The sequence below is a fragment of the Corapipo altera genome, unplaced genomic scaffold (genome assembly GCF_003945725.1).
Source record: "Corapipo altera isolate COAL_440 unplaced genomic scaffold, ASM394572v1 50, whole genome shotgun sequence".
Classification (NCBI taxonomy): Eukaryota; Metazoa; Chordata; class Aves; order Passeriformes; family Pipridae; genus Corapipo; species Corapipo altera.
This window is the reverse complement of record NW_020884889.1, coordinates 482,124-495,186: the sequence shown is the minus strand read 5'-3', so window position 1 is coordinate 495,186 and position 13,063 is coordinate 482,124. Positions and strand designations below refer to the sequence as shown.

The window sequence follows — 13,063 nt, the reverse complement described above, 5'->3', positions numbered from 1 at the left end:
GCTGGTTCGAAGGATTCTCTAGTCATGGGAGGTTAATCAGAGACTAATTGATAGGGTTTGGGAGTTGCCCTTCATTGTAGTTTTGGCAATGCTGGACCAAAATATCACAGTGGGGAGGTGATGGCACCATCCTGCCCCAGCTGGCATGATTTATATCCCAGCAAGGGTGTGAGGTTCAGCCCAGCTTTGGACATGCTGGGAAGAGGTTGAGTGTCTCTTGTTCCCTTGAAAATCAAGGTGAAGGGCCAAGCGTTTTCCCTGCTTGCCAACGTGTCCCAGGGTGCTGGTCCCAAAGAGGGCTGCACCCTTCTCCATGGCAGCTGGGAATGCAAAGAGAAGGCAGAGCTGGACCAGGAGTGGTTGGGGGTTTCTCCATGTCAGTTGGATGTTTCTGGATTGACAGTTGGACTTTATGATCTCAGAGGTCTTTTCCAGCCTTTGTGATTCCATGAATCTTTGACGGGTCTTTGGGAAGCACAAAGGCTTTTGCTCAAGTAGCTCTGAGCAGCTTCTCCTGACTCCTCCTGAGCCAAAGAACCCTTCCCAACACTCCATGCTGGTATTTTCCAGGTCAAGCTTAGCCACAGTGTTCTCTGGATTGCAAGGAAAGCCTCTTCAAAAGTGAGCAACGGGGAGGCAGGACCAAGGGGGAGATGCCCTGAACCACTGTCAGCAGCCTGAGGGAGCTCATTTCATCCCCAAGCAAAGGGGAGCTGGGGATTAGCTTTGCGTAAAAGATTGTTCTGAGGGGGTAAATGTACTAATTAATTTGATTTTCACTTGGAAAAGGGGTGGTGGTTTGAGAGCTAAAATTGCCTGATTATTGCCAGCACATAAATTTCTCCTAGAAATGTGGCTGCAGTTTATCCTGATCATATTCAACTTCAGGCAATGAAAATTCTTCTTTCTGTTTGTTTTGGCTCTCCCCTTGCTGCTACAGCGTCTGCAAAAACATGTCATGCATGAAATGCTCCCCTCCATTTCGACAAGTTGTTCCTTATTCTTGCTAATTTTTCATTAAGAAAAATGCCAGGAACACCAGAGACCCCGTCAGGTCTCTGTAATAGCTGTGCAGCAAGATTAAAGGCTGAGAAGTGTGGGGCTGCTGGCATCGCTTCCTATCCATTATTTTAATGTCTTTGTTGGGGAAAAAAAAGTCTCCCGACCCATTCCTGCACTTCTCAGCCACGACAGCTGGAATTTTGCCTCTGGAAAACACTCACGACAGGGTGTAATGTATAGTTTGTACAAGGTAAATGTGCTGGCCAGGCCGGGTTGTTACACACCGTGTTCAGCCAAAAACTGCCTCGAGCTGGCTCTGGGTGCTGCTGGTGGCTGAAGGGGGGCAATTAGTGTGATTAGAGCAGAAAGTGGAGGCTCCAACCAAAACAAGGGATAGAAAAAGTAGAGTTTCTCAACCAGTTCCAAATAACAACGGGGTTGTGTGCCGGGTGAAAGGGACCACGAGGCACGTGGACCATAGGTGGGGATGAGGAGCAGGGTTTTGGTCATGGCCCACACTGATGCCTTAAATAGGAGCAGGAGAGATGCTCTGGAGGTGAAATTCAAGGCTGCAGTTTCCATGGATATGTCCTCTAAATCCCTGTAAGAGCTGGGGACGTCTGGGAAGGGCAGAGGACCCGACCGCTGATGAGATGATGGGGGTGAGAGGGAGGATTTAGGGGTGTGAGGAACCCAGGAGCTGAGGCTGGAAAAGCTGCTGTGAGAAAGGAGGTCAGAGGGTTTGAGTGGGATAAATGGTGATTTTTAGTGACCAGTGTTACAACCTGCAATGGGTGTTGACCATGTGGGGTTTGGAGTGAAACAGGTCCATCCCTGACCGGAGGTGGATCTGCAGAAAGGGAACGTGCAGGAGTGAGATAACTGGACAATGCTCTCAGGCCCAGGGTGGGATTCCTGGGGTGATCCTGTGCAGGGCCAGGAGCTGGACTAGATGATCCTTGTGGATCTCTTCCAACTCAGGACATTCTATGACTCTAAAACTGGTATTTTAGGGTATTTTTATCAAGGGCATTTTTATCAGCCTCCTTACCCCTCCCACCCTCTGCCTTGTGTTGTCAGCCTCCAAAAGCACAGGGAAATCTTCCATAAAACCCATTAAATGGGATTTTAGAACTGAAGGGCACAGCTAAACTGAGCAGTGTCTGACACAGTTCGAGGCTGCTACAACAAAGTAGCAGTGGGTGAGAAATTTGGTATCTCAGTACCCAAAATAACCATTTCCCTGCACAGACCAGCACGTGCCTTCAAGCACGGAGCAAACTTGGTGATGCAGCTGCAGAGAGCCAGGAACCAGCTCCTGAAATGGGAAGAAGAGTCATTTACATGGTAATTAATAGCATTTGTGCATGTGAGGGCCGGTGTGTCCCCAGGGACCTCCTTCATCCCAGCACACTCGTGGGGACCCCTCGTCCCCCAGAGTGGGGAAGGAAGCGGAGCCCCCAAATAGCTTCATTTCCTCAAGGACTTCCCCCAGCAGATGGGATAAAATTGCTATAAAAACCCAGAATCCCGAGACAGGGAAATATAATGAGCTGTGGGCAAGGGGAAAAAAATAAATGCTGAGGGATATTTATGCAGCGTGGGGAGTAGAGAGACCAAATCAGAAATTCCAATTAAGTCCATAATTTATTTCAACGGAAATATTAAAATTAGAGATGGGCCCAAGTGGTGAATTTCCGATTGGGATCCTGATCCAAATGGCATGTCTGGGCTGGGTGCATGTGGAGCAATCTCCATCCTGTCATGATGAACAGCATGGACCTGCACCCACTGGCAGGTCCTCCAAAAATTCTGTTGGAACCCCATTAGACGAAGTAGCAGCATTCAAAGGGCATCATAAATGGTAGATATTGGGAGATGAGATAATTAAAAAAAAATATTAATATCTCTCAACCAAAAATTTACAGGAAGGAAGGAAGGATACATTGAGAAATAGCACATACACCCTGATTAAACAAGTGGGCATTAGCCCTGGGGAATGCCCAGGACAAAGAAGGGGCAGTTCCCTTTTGGTTTGGCTCATGAAGCAAGGAATTAAAAGGTTGGTAAAAACTGCTGCAGATTTATGAAAGAATGAGAGCACAACACATTCAATGCCGTTTCAGCAGGACTCTGTGTTGCAAATATTTACTATTAAAAACATTCTCAGTGCTTGACCAGAAATTGCTCTGGGTCTGGTGCACAGCCTGGCTCTGTCACTGCTGGCAGTAACATCCCAGGAGGGTCTGGGCAGTGGCCACGGTGGCACCATGTCCTGGCACCCCGTCCCAGCACCCTGGGCCTGGTTGGGTTGTGATGGGAGCATCCCCACTGCCTTTGAGTTAACATCCATCCTGGTACTGACATGGGAATCTCAAGGAATTAGAAAAGCCTCATTTTTTCCTGTAAGAGAGTGACCCCAAAGAGCGTTGTCCTGGTGGCTCCGTGCGGCTCATCAGCACCAAAGAGTGGGTTTGTGTGGCTTCTTTCCACCTGGGTGGCTCACCAAACATCTCCACTTGTGTCTGTGTTGCTTTGCTCTCTGGGATCCCCATCCCATGGCCATGATCTCTGTGCACAGATCAGACAGGGGGATCCACCACTGCAGGCTCACCAGAACACCAACAGTAGCACCCAAAGCTCTTCTGCAGGGTCAGCAGGTCAACCCCAACCCCACACACCCGCCCCAGCTGCTGGGTTTTCCTTTCAAAGCCTTGCACCTCCTCAGGAGACCTGTGTTAGCGTTTCATTTTAGCCTTCCAACATCCACAGCCCTCGTGAGTCATGTTTTCCACCCCCCCCCTTATTTAACACGCCGCTCTCAGCCAACACATTTTATGGCCCGAAGTCGTCGTGATTAGAAATGTGTGTTTTCAATGTATGTTTTCAATGTGTGTTTTCAATGTACTTTCCCTCCCTCCGCCCCATTCAAACCCTCCATTTACCAAACGGAGAAAAGTATTTTAAACATGTAGATCAAAATTACACACCAGCTTAAATGTGTCACTTTTTGGCACGGCCACCTCGTTCCTCAGCCAAGACTTGCAACTAAGATTTCTGCTCCTCTATTTTATTGATGTCCTTTTTTTTTCTTTTACTTTCCACTAGCACAAATAGCCACTTAAGCAAAATAGATTTAACCCCTAAATATCTGCTCCATCTGCTTCCCTGATTGGCTTGGGTTTCGTGCTGATCCACAGCATTTCTCAATACCGTGGTGGTGCTTGTTGGCCATGTGAAGTTTCTTGGCTTCTCCAAGTTGTCTCAGGTCTTTCAACTTGGGCTGAAACCCCCTGATGGCTCCACATGAGGAGTTATGGGTTTTCTCAGTTGCAAATACAGGTTCCTTAAATAGAAAAGTCTGAATCTTAAGTAAATAGAGGCTAATTTATCGCCTGCATCTCATTTACAAGGAGTTTCTAAGGTGATGTAGCCTTTAATGCACTGTGCAATTAAAAGGGGGATTGTGGCTGCAAAAAAGAATGGCAGCTAAAAAAAAAAAAAAGAGAATATGAAACACTATTTTGCACTGTATTTGCTCTTGTAACAGGAAGATCCCACCAGGCAAAGGGGTTGAGATGCCAAGGTTGGAAATGGAATATGTTTGATGACACGCACAGAGAACGTTTTGTCTCCTGGCACATGAGGCATAAAACACAACCCTGTTGTACAGTGTAGGGGTTTTCCAGGCTTCTCTGCTGCATTTAGAACTCTGTGGCCTCAGGTAATAAATACATGTATACACACACCCACATTCATCCTTATCCCGGGCTGGGGATTAACCAAAACAGGGGAAGTGCATCCTTGGTGGAGCTCAGTTACCAAGGCTGTGCCAGAGCATCCGGGTCAAACCTGAGCAGCAGGAACAGAGGGGGCAGCAAGAGGCTCTTGGTTTGTCTCTGAGTGGATGCAGGGCATGATTTGAAAATGTCACACACTTGGAAATGACTCCTTCCCCTGCAAACCAGGGAGCAAATCCCCTCTTCCTTATCCCAGCAGCAACAGCCACTCCCACTTCCCGGGCTGGTGGGACATGCCAGGTCTGATGTGAGCAGGGATTTTCACTGACATCATATAGCAGTGGCAACAGATGGAACCATAAGATCAATATACAGTCCACATAATTAAGAATCGTGTATTTAATTGTGCCTTTTCAACAAGCATTTCAAATGCTCCTTAAATCAGCCACGTGGTTTTTGATATGGGAAACAGTTGTGAAATGTTTCATTTGGAAACTGCAGAGACTGATCCAAACAAGCTGAGCCGCTGCCTTGTGTTTGTGAAAGGTTTTTGGCAGCTCTGGGGGTGGAAGGCTCTCCACAAACCATCACTGTGTGAGTGGGTTGTGATATCCAAGAGATTAACCTGGGGGGGTAAAGTAGAGCGCAATTAATTTTATCCTTCTGAAAGCTTTGGGCTTAATCCTTCAAAATTCTGTGGGTTTGGACGAATCAAAGTGTTTTAAACTCTAATGGCTCCCGTGTGAGTTCACCGTTGTGGTATTTGGGGAACCTGAGGCATGGGGGGATCCTATGGGCCAGGTTAGGTGGGGGTAGCAGGAGAACTGAGCCCTCCCTACCTCTTTTCTCCTTTGCTTGAGATTTTGATCAAGTAGGACTAAAACCCTTCCCAAAATCAACATTATCCACCAAGTGCTACAGCATAGAATGATCCGAGGAGCCTGTTTGTAAACTTGGAAGGACTGGATGTTCCCTCACGTCAGTGTTCTCCCTTGAAAAGCTGAAATGAAAGATGTTGCCTCCTGTGGGGAAAATAATCCCGTTTGGCTACTCTTCTAGGGGTCTAACCAAAGCAACGGGCTGGAAATCAAACCTGACCAAGTGGTGGTTTGGAAGTTGTCCCGTCACCTGCTGCCCATCCCCAAGCACACAACGGGATGCTCAGGCAGCCAAAATCCTCGTGTGATTCTGGAAGGGGCCCGGGTGGTGGGAAAGGTGCTCTGTTGGGGAAGGCTGGGAAAACATGGAGCCCTGGCCATGGGACCACTGCCCTCCAGCAGCTTTCTGTGTGGTGCTGTGCCAGCACTGACACGTGTTGAAGGCTTTGAATCTGGGAAAAATACCAGGGAATCAGGGAATGGTTTGGGTTGGAAGGGACCTTTTCAGGTGATCTAGTCCAACTCCACTGCAGGGAGCTGGGACATCCCAGCTTCCCACCAGCCCCAGATGGACTCAGGACAATCCAGATGGTCAGCAGAGCCCGGGGTGCTGCAGGAGGTGCCTTTGCAATTGCAGGGGGAGACAAAGTCGTGCCCCCCATATCACATATTTTTGCCATTTGGCATCGTCTCTTGTTCTAAAGGGTTTCACCACCTTAGCAAGGTGCTTTTGGGTTGTTTCCACTTGCCAGTGCCATTTTAGGAGGTCATTTGTTTATCTGCTGGTTGGAACAGAACATTAAAGCCACATCCATACAAGTCCAAGGGCTGGGAGGAGGCTGCTCTTGTCCCTCAGGAACCTCAGCCACCCCACCTGAAGGGACTCAGCCCCAGGCCACCCCTGGCCCTCAGCACAGCTTCTCCAGGGCTCAGGGGGCTGTGATGTGGTGGTAGGAGATCAAGGGGGTGGAGAATCCCAACTCCACCACCCCCAGCACCTTCTAAGCAGGACCCCAAACCCTGCAGTGGTTCCTCCCTGGCTCAATTTATCCTGAGCATGGCCACATCACTCAAACGGCCTCGGTGCTCCTCTGTTCGGGCAGGTAATGATGATACAGACTCATTTATGCAAGATTATCCTTTTATCACATTTCCAGACTCATTTATGAGGCTCATGTTTTCCCCCCAAGGGCATCATCAAGTGAGTTAAGTTGTACTATTTGCCTCCTGCAGTGAACTGGCAGGAGCCTACTTCATTGACTGATGAGGGCTGCTGCCTCCGCCAAATAGGGGCTGTGTGATGGATATTTTACTTGTGAATATTATAGCTGGAAATTAGCATGTTTATTGAGGTAGAATGTGTTTGTTTACATTCTGCTACCCATGGTATTACCTTTTATGACCTGAGTTGTTTAGCTGAAGATAAGCATAAGCGGTCCCCATCTGGGGGAGGGGAGGGAGGAAATTAAAAAAAAAAAGGAAAAAAATAGATTAATGAGCTACTAGATATCAAATGATGCTTTAAGTAAGTGACAGAGGTGCCTCTCTGGGAGCTGCCTGGTTCCCCTCACCTGGGCTTTAGACAGAGGGGTGGGAGGAAGCTGCTTGGCTCAGTTTTATCTCTTTTTGCCCGTGAAGAAAGAGGCTTTTCAGGGAGGAAACCAACCAATCTGTCTTGAAGCATCCAGCAGCAATTGGGGTTGGCATGATGGGTGGGAAGAGCTCAGGGTCCCAATCTTCAGTGTGCAGCCCTCCCCTTTCTGGAGTTATTCATCATCCCATTGCCTTGATTCCATGGTGAGAGCCAGGGCTCCAGCTTTGGGCTCACCAGCACATCTCAGAACAGACTTGCTTCCCCCAGCCAGGGAAAACTAGGAGATAATATATAGAAGTGCCCCTCTTTGTGTCAAGTTTTCCTAAAAAGACTTATTCCTTGCCTACTTTAAATGACAGTGACGCATTCATTATGTGAATTACCTGGTCACAGAGCTGGCTGCTGTCAGAGGCATCCCAGCCCCACAGTCAGGAGGGTCTGGAAAACAGCACATTCCCAACCTCTACAAAATGGAAGTTGTGGAAGTGCTCATCCATCAAGTGCTCGGGAACACAGGCGTGTCACCTCCACACTCAGAAATGCCTGCCTGGAGTAGGGAATTTGCCCCGGCAAACAGGGAGCTGGGTGCACACTGGGCACCCTGCTCTGGGTGGGAGGTGTTTGTGGAATCACAGAGCCTGTCCTGAGCCCAAGTCAAGATTTAATTTCATTTTCAGAGGCGCCTGCCAAGCTCTCTCTCGGTGCACGCCTGCAGACCAAAACGTGCTTTATGTCAAGGCAAAGAAATGCTCTTTTTTTTTCCTCTTGTAGCTAAATTTGGCTCTAATTTTTGTGGCCTTTAAAAAGATACATCATCACGTATGAGCGAAAGAGAAAAGAATTAGTATCATGTCAGCTCGGGAGCAAAGAGGAGGCTTCAGTGACGGGCAGAGCCCTCTGAAAACCACAGCTGGGAAATCCTCCAGCTGCCCCAGAGTCCCAGGAGGCTTTCCCTGGCCTGTGGGTTGAGACTGAAATCACACCAACATCCCTATTTGCATTCACTGTGCCCGGTGTTGGGGACACAGCGGCCTCGGGGGGCTTGCAGGTGGCACCACTTCCATCTGCAAGAAGTGGCACCTCAGAGAGCAGTGGGAGTGTTACCCCATCAACATCTGCCTCTCGTGCCTTGCTCACCACGTTAATTTGCTGCTGCCTGACTCTCCAGGGTGAGATGGAGACAGATATGACTTCACTGTTACAATAAGTAGTAATAAAAATTATGATTGCCAATATCTGGGAGGCACACACTTGTGAGTCGGGAGATGAAGCGAATTAACAGCTTGAAAAATTGTTGGCCCTGGCAGAAAGCAAAGGCTGTAAATGTTGGGATTATTTCCCTCGTGACAGGGCTGTCAGCAGGGGATGGTGCGAGCGGGATGTTCTCTGGTCCCCACAAGAAATCATTTTCCCTTTCCCTCGGATGTGCAAAGCCCTTTGTCAGGGGTGCTTTGAGTTGGTTGGAGTGTTTAATGTGTGGCAAATGTAGGCAGGTTATGCCCAGATGGCCGGGAGGGGGTAAATCAGCTTTGTGTGTGTCCCATGTGTGACAGAAGCCACAGTGGATTTGTACCCACAAAGTCACTTCTTCCCAACCTCTGGGCCAAAACTTGATGATTTATCCTGGGTCTCTGCCTCTTCCTACTCACCAAAAGAGCTCTCGGATAACTGCTGTTATCTGTGTTGGCTTCCTCTCCTCATCCTGCTTTTGGCCTTAAAGATCCCATGAAGTCATAAATTCCTGCTTGTGCCTTCTGCAGGAAATACTCAAAGTGCACAGTTTGCCCAATGGGCTCAAATACATTTGCATGAAGAGTTCATTGAGCAATTATGAATAACCTACAAGTTTTAAAAACAGCCTCTTTGTGGCTAATTTGAATGTTTGCTGCAAAGTGCAGCATTTGCTGAATTAATGAGTCATTACAGATATTTCACTGAGCTCTGGTGGCACTGCCTGCTGCTGCATGAAGGGCTTTTTATTCTTCCATTGCACCTGTACCATTCCAGCGACATGCAATGCTTAATTTCTGCAAATTACTCCTACTAGAGCAATATGAAATACAACTAACTTGGGGGAAGGAGAGGTATACTTTAATTAAATCATCTTGCAATTAGTCCTTGAGTGATGAGGTAAGGTGGTTTATCTCTGTGCAAGTGGTACCAAACCACTGAGGAGATGCACAGAGAGGGAATTCCAGATTTTGTAGTGGCCTTCACATTTCTAAAGGGGCTCCAGGAGAGCTGGAGAGGGACTTTGACCAGGACATGGAGTGACAGGACACAGGGAATGGCTTCCCACTGCCAGAGGGCAGGGATAGATGGGATATTGAGAAGGAATTCCTGGCTGTGAGGGCGGGGAGGCCCTGGCCCAGGTTGCCCAGAGAAGCTGTGGCTGCCCCTGGATCCCTGGAAGTGTCCAAGGCCAGGTTGGAGCAGCCTGGGCTAGTGGGAGGTGTCCCTGCCCATGGCAGGGGGTGGCACTGGATGGGCTTTAAGGTCCCTTCCAACCCAAACCATTTTGTGGTTCTATGACTCCATATATTGGGTATAAATTGCAATCAGGTGAGTTGTTCAACAGTGGGAGATTTCTTATAAGTGTCCAAACAGCTATCTGGGGTTGTTTTTGCTGCTTGCTTGGGACCACACAGAATTAGAATCAATTTAATTAAAATGGATATTTTCTAGAAGTGCATTTGGGCCCTGATATGACGGCAAAATACACAGACAAATCAAAACACACCATCCATCAGATGTTTTGTGACAGGGAGGGTGCACAGCGTTGTGTGTGGATACTGGCTTTGATCCTTTGAAAATTCCCTCTCAACTCTGCTCCTCTGCTCCCCACATCACTTTTGAGGACTGTTACTCAGGGAGCAGAGGGTGACCCTGTTATCCGTTCACATCAGTGTGAATTCAGAGATCCAGGCACCATCCAAAGCATCTCCTAGGTGAGACAGGGATTTCACTTTGGATTCCCTTTGGATTCCCTTTGGATTCTTTGCTGGAGAAGGAGATGAATGGCTGAGCGCTCCCCCAACAGCATTTAACACGATGTAAAGTTTTCTTAATGATTTATTGTCCCTGGTGTTTTAGGCAGAGAAAATATGTTCTCAGTCTGTCCTGTCTGACACTGAAAACCTTGTCTGGTGTTCTGAGCCCTCCAAAAGAGATGAACATCTTGTTTGAAGACATCTAAGAGCCCCTTGGGAAGCAAATGTAAATTCCTCTGTTTGCAGCTCCTGTCCCAAATTGAAAAGAAAGTGTTAAAAAGGGCACATGCAGGACAAACCTATCCTTCAGACCACTCTTGTCCAGGTATAAAAAGAATAAATTTATTAAAAAAAAACCTCTAAATGTAGTTCAGTGGCAGGATTTGGAAAAAAATCAGCAAAGTGAAGGCAATTCAAAGCAACAGCAATTCCTCTCTCTCTTCTCAGCAGACCTGGGTATCACGAGAACCAGTGGGATGAAACCCAGGGACGTGCACAGGGATAGTTTCATGCAAAATGTCACTTGTTTCAAGTTTAGAAAACTGTTCATATAATAATAAAACTTCAGGTTCACCTCCCCTGTGAAGCTGATAAGCAGCACGACCATGAGTACACAAATACATCCGATGGAGAGAAGAATAAGCAAAAAGCCCGGCCTGAATTCAGATTTTGGGCTTGTGTTAGGTTGCATAACAACCTTAATGTTACTTAAATGTAGGTGTTTTGTGTGTGGGTGCACGCACCCGTGTGTGTGTGTGTGTGTGTGCATTAATAGCAATTTGTGATAGATGCCCCTGGGGCCCACACATTCAATAAGGAAAAAAGGAGGTTTTATGGGAGATAACATAACTGTTTGCAATTTGGCTATTCATTGTATCTTTGGCATTTTATGTACTGCATTAGCCGAGGCAATTTCATGCATATGGATATAATGCATTAAGTAGGAGCATTTAAATATAGTGAAACTAATTTTATGATGATTAGTTGAAGGAAAACATTGCTTCGGTATCATCTATACAGGAGCCAATTTGCATGAAAATGCCCAAAGTTGCTATGCCAACATTTTCCGTGTTGCCGGTCGGGGTCGTCTCCGTGTCAAGACTTTGTATTAAAAATCGGTCTCCAGCGCCCGTGTCTTTTAATTCATTGCAAGCTGTAGGCCATTTGCTCACAAAGCTCTTGCAGTAAAACAAATGAATAGCTAAAATACTCATTTGCATGATTCCCATTCGAAAACGATTCCCCTGGAATTAAGGGAGCGTGTTGCTCGGTTGCGAAGATGGATGGGCAGATGAGCCGTGCAATTAATATTTTTTCGGCGTTCTCTTTTTTAGAGCCCTCCTAAGACTCGGAGCAGCACATGCTGCCTCCCAGACAAATTGGGGCCCGCAACAGTTCCAGGGCTGCCATGGCAGCAGCTTGTGTTCCCACTCTCTCCCCTTTATTGTCTCACTTACATTATGCAGTAATTAAAACTATTTACCATTCCTACTTATCTGCCATCTGCTGCCATTGAAGTTTCCTCTTCTTTATAAAGCCATCTTCGGCGGCAGCAAGAAAAGTAACGGATTCAAGGGCAAGGAGGGGGAGGGAGGAAATTCTCCTGCTTTTATTAATAGGTAGCAGACCAGGACGAGGTTGAGTGTTACAAACAACTGGGTGCTTCCTTGTAGCGTGTCATTTTGTGTGATTTGCATCTGAAACGGGATAAAAAGGGCTTTTTCTGGAGCAAACGCTGGCACATGGGAGTGGGAAATAGATAAATAGCTGGAGCAGATGTATATGGAGCTATAGGCAGGGCAGTGGGATGCTCCTCTGCTCACACCAGGATTGTGCTGATGGTTCATTCACTCCTGAGCCAAATCAGGGCGAGTCAATGAAGGATTTGGGTTTGAATGGACCGTGGTTTCCCAGCATGGGTGATTTGTAGCAGAGCCTCGAATGGGAGCTGGTTCCTGCGGGATGTAATCCGTCGGATGCACTAACTGCAGTCGGGCCGGACGTAGGGCAAGAGCAACACTCGAGGTCAATATGTGGGAGAGATGGGGATGAAAACACCCAGAGCTCTCCAGGAGGTCCCACTATGGAAAATCCAGTTGGAGTTTGTGGCCTGAGGAGAGTTTAAATCATCCTGGTGCTGCGGGCCAGGGGCGATGACAGCCAGGTAAACGGAGCCTGCGGGAGACTCCGGAGAGCCCGGCCCGGGAGGCAGATTTAGGGAGGGCAAGACAGACCCCAGCAGGGCCCTTATACACTCAAATGGGCCAATAAACCAGCTCCCAGGGTGCTGTTGGTAATAAAAAGTGAAGAAGGCAGCAATTACTGTCGCCCTCATTCCATAACTCATGCTCTGTATTATTTACAGTGACTCTAAAATTTAAAAAATGCACTCAGCTTAATTGCCTTTTTCTACCGTGTGGGTGGAGAGGGCGGCTCTGGCTGCAAAACCCATGGATTGGCGTGGCCAGCGCTGGGGCTGGATGGGGTAGTTGGTAGAAATCCACAAAAACATCAGACTTTGCTGGGTTACTGCTAAAAAGCACTTTTAGTGGTATGTTCTCCTTTATTAGAACTCTGGCAGTCTGAGTTACTGCTCAAACCCGGCCATGGCACAGAGGACTCTGGCTGAGCTGGCTTTTTTCTTAGAAAGCCGTGGCAGTTTCATTAGTTTTCCATCATTTGACTACAATTGGTTTTCTCAGTGTTCATTTTTTTATATATAAACACTCAGTTCTGGATTTCAACTCTTTTTCGTGACTGCGTTTTTACCACTGTCTCCTGGTCTGAGCAAACCACCAAGGAAAGGAAAGAGGAGAAAATCAGTTCTGGGTTTCGGTGGTGTTGGGGTAAAGCATCATC

General features: G+C 47.5%; 1 long non-coding RNA gene across 1 annotated transcript; it reads left to right on the top strand.

The window, feature by feature from the left end:
• Positions 1–467: 467 nt before the first annotated feature.
• On the top strand, positions 468–4,714 carry LOC113947784. The gene is made up of 3 exons (XR_003527857.1): positions 468–570; positions 2,254–2,349; positions 4,553–4,714. It is a non-coding gene; the product is annotated as an uncharacterized LOC113947784 (long non-coding RNA).
• The last annotated feature ends 8,349 nt before the right edge of the window (positions 4,715–13,063 follow it).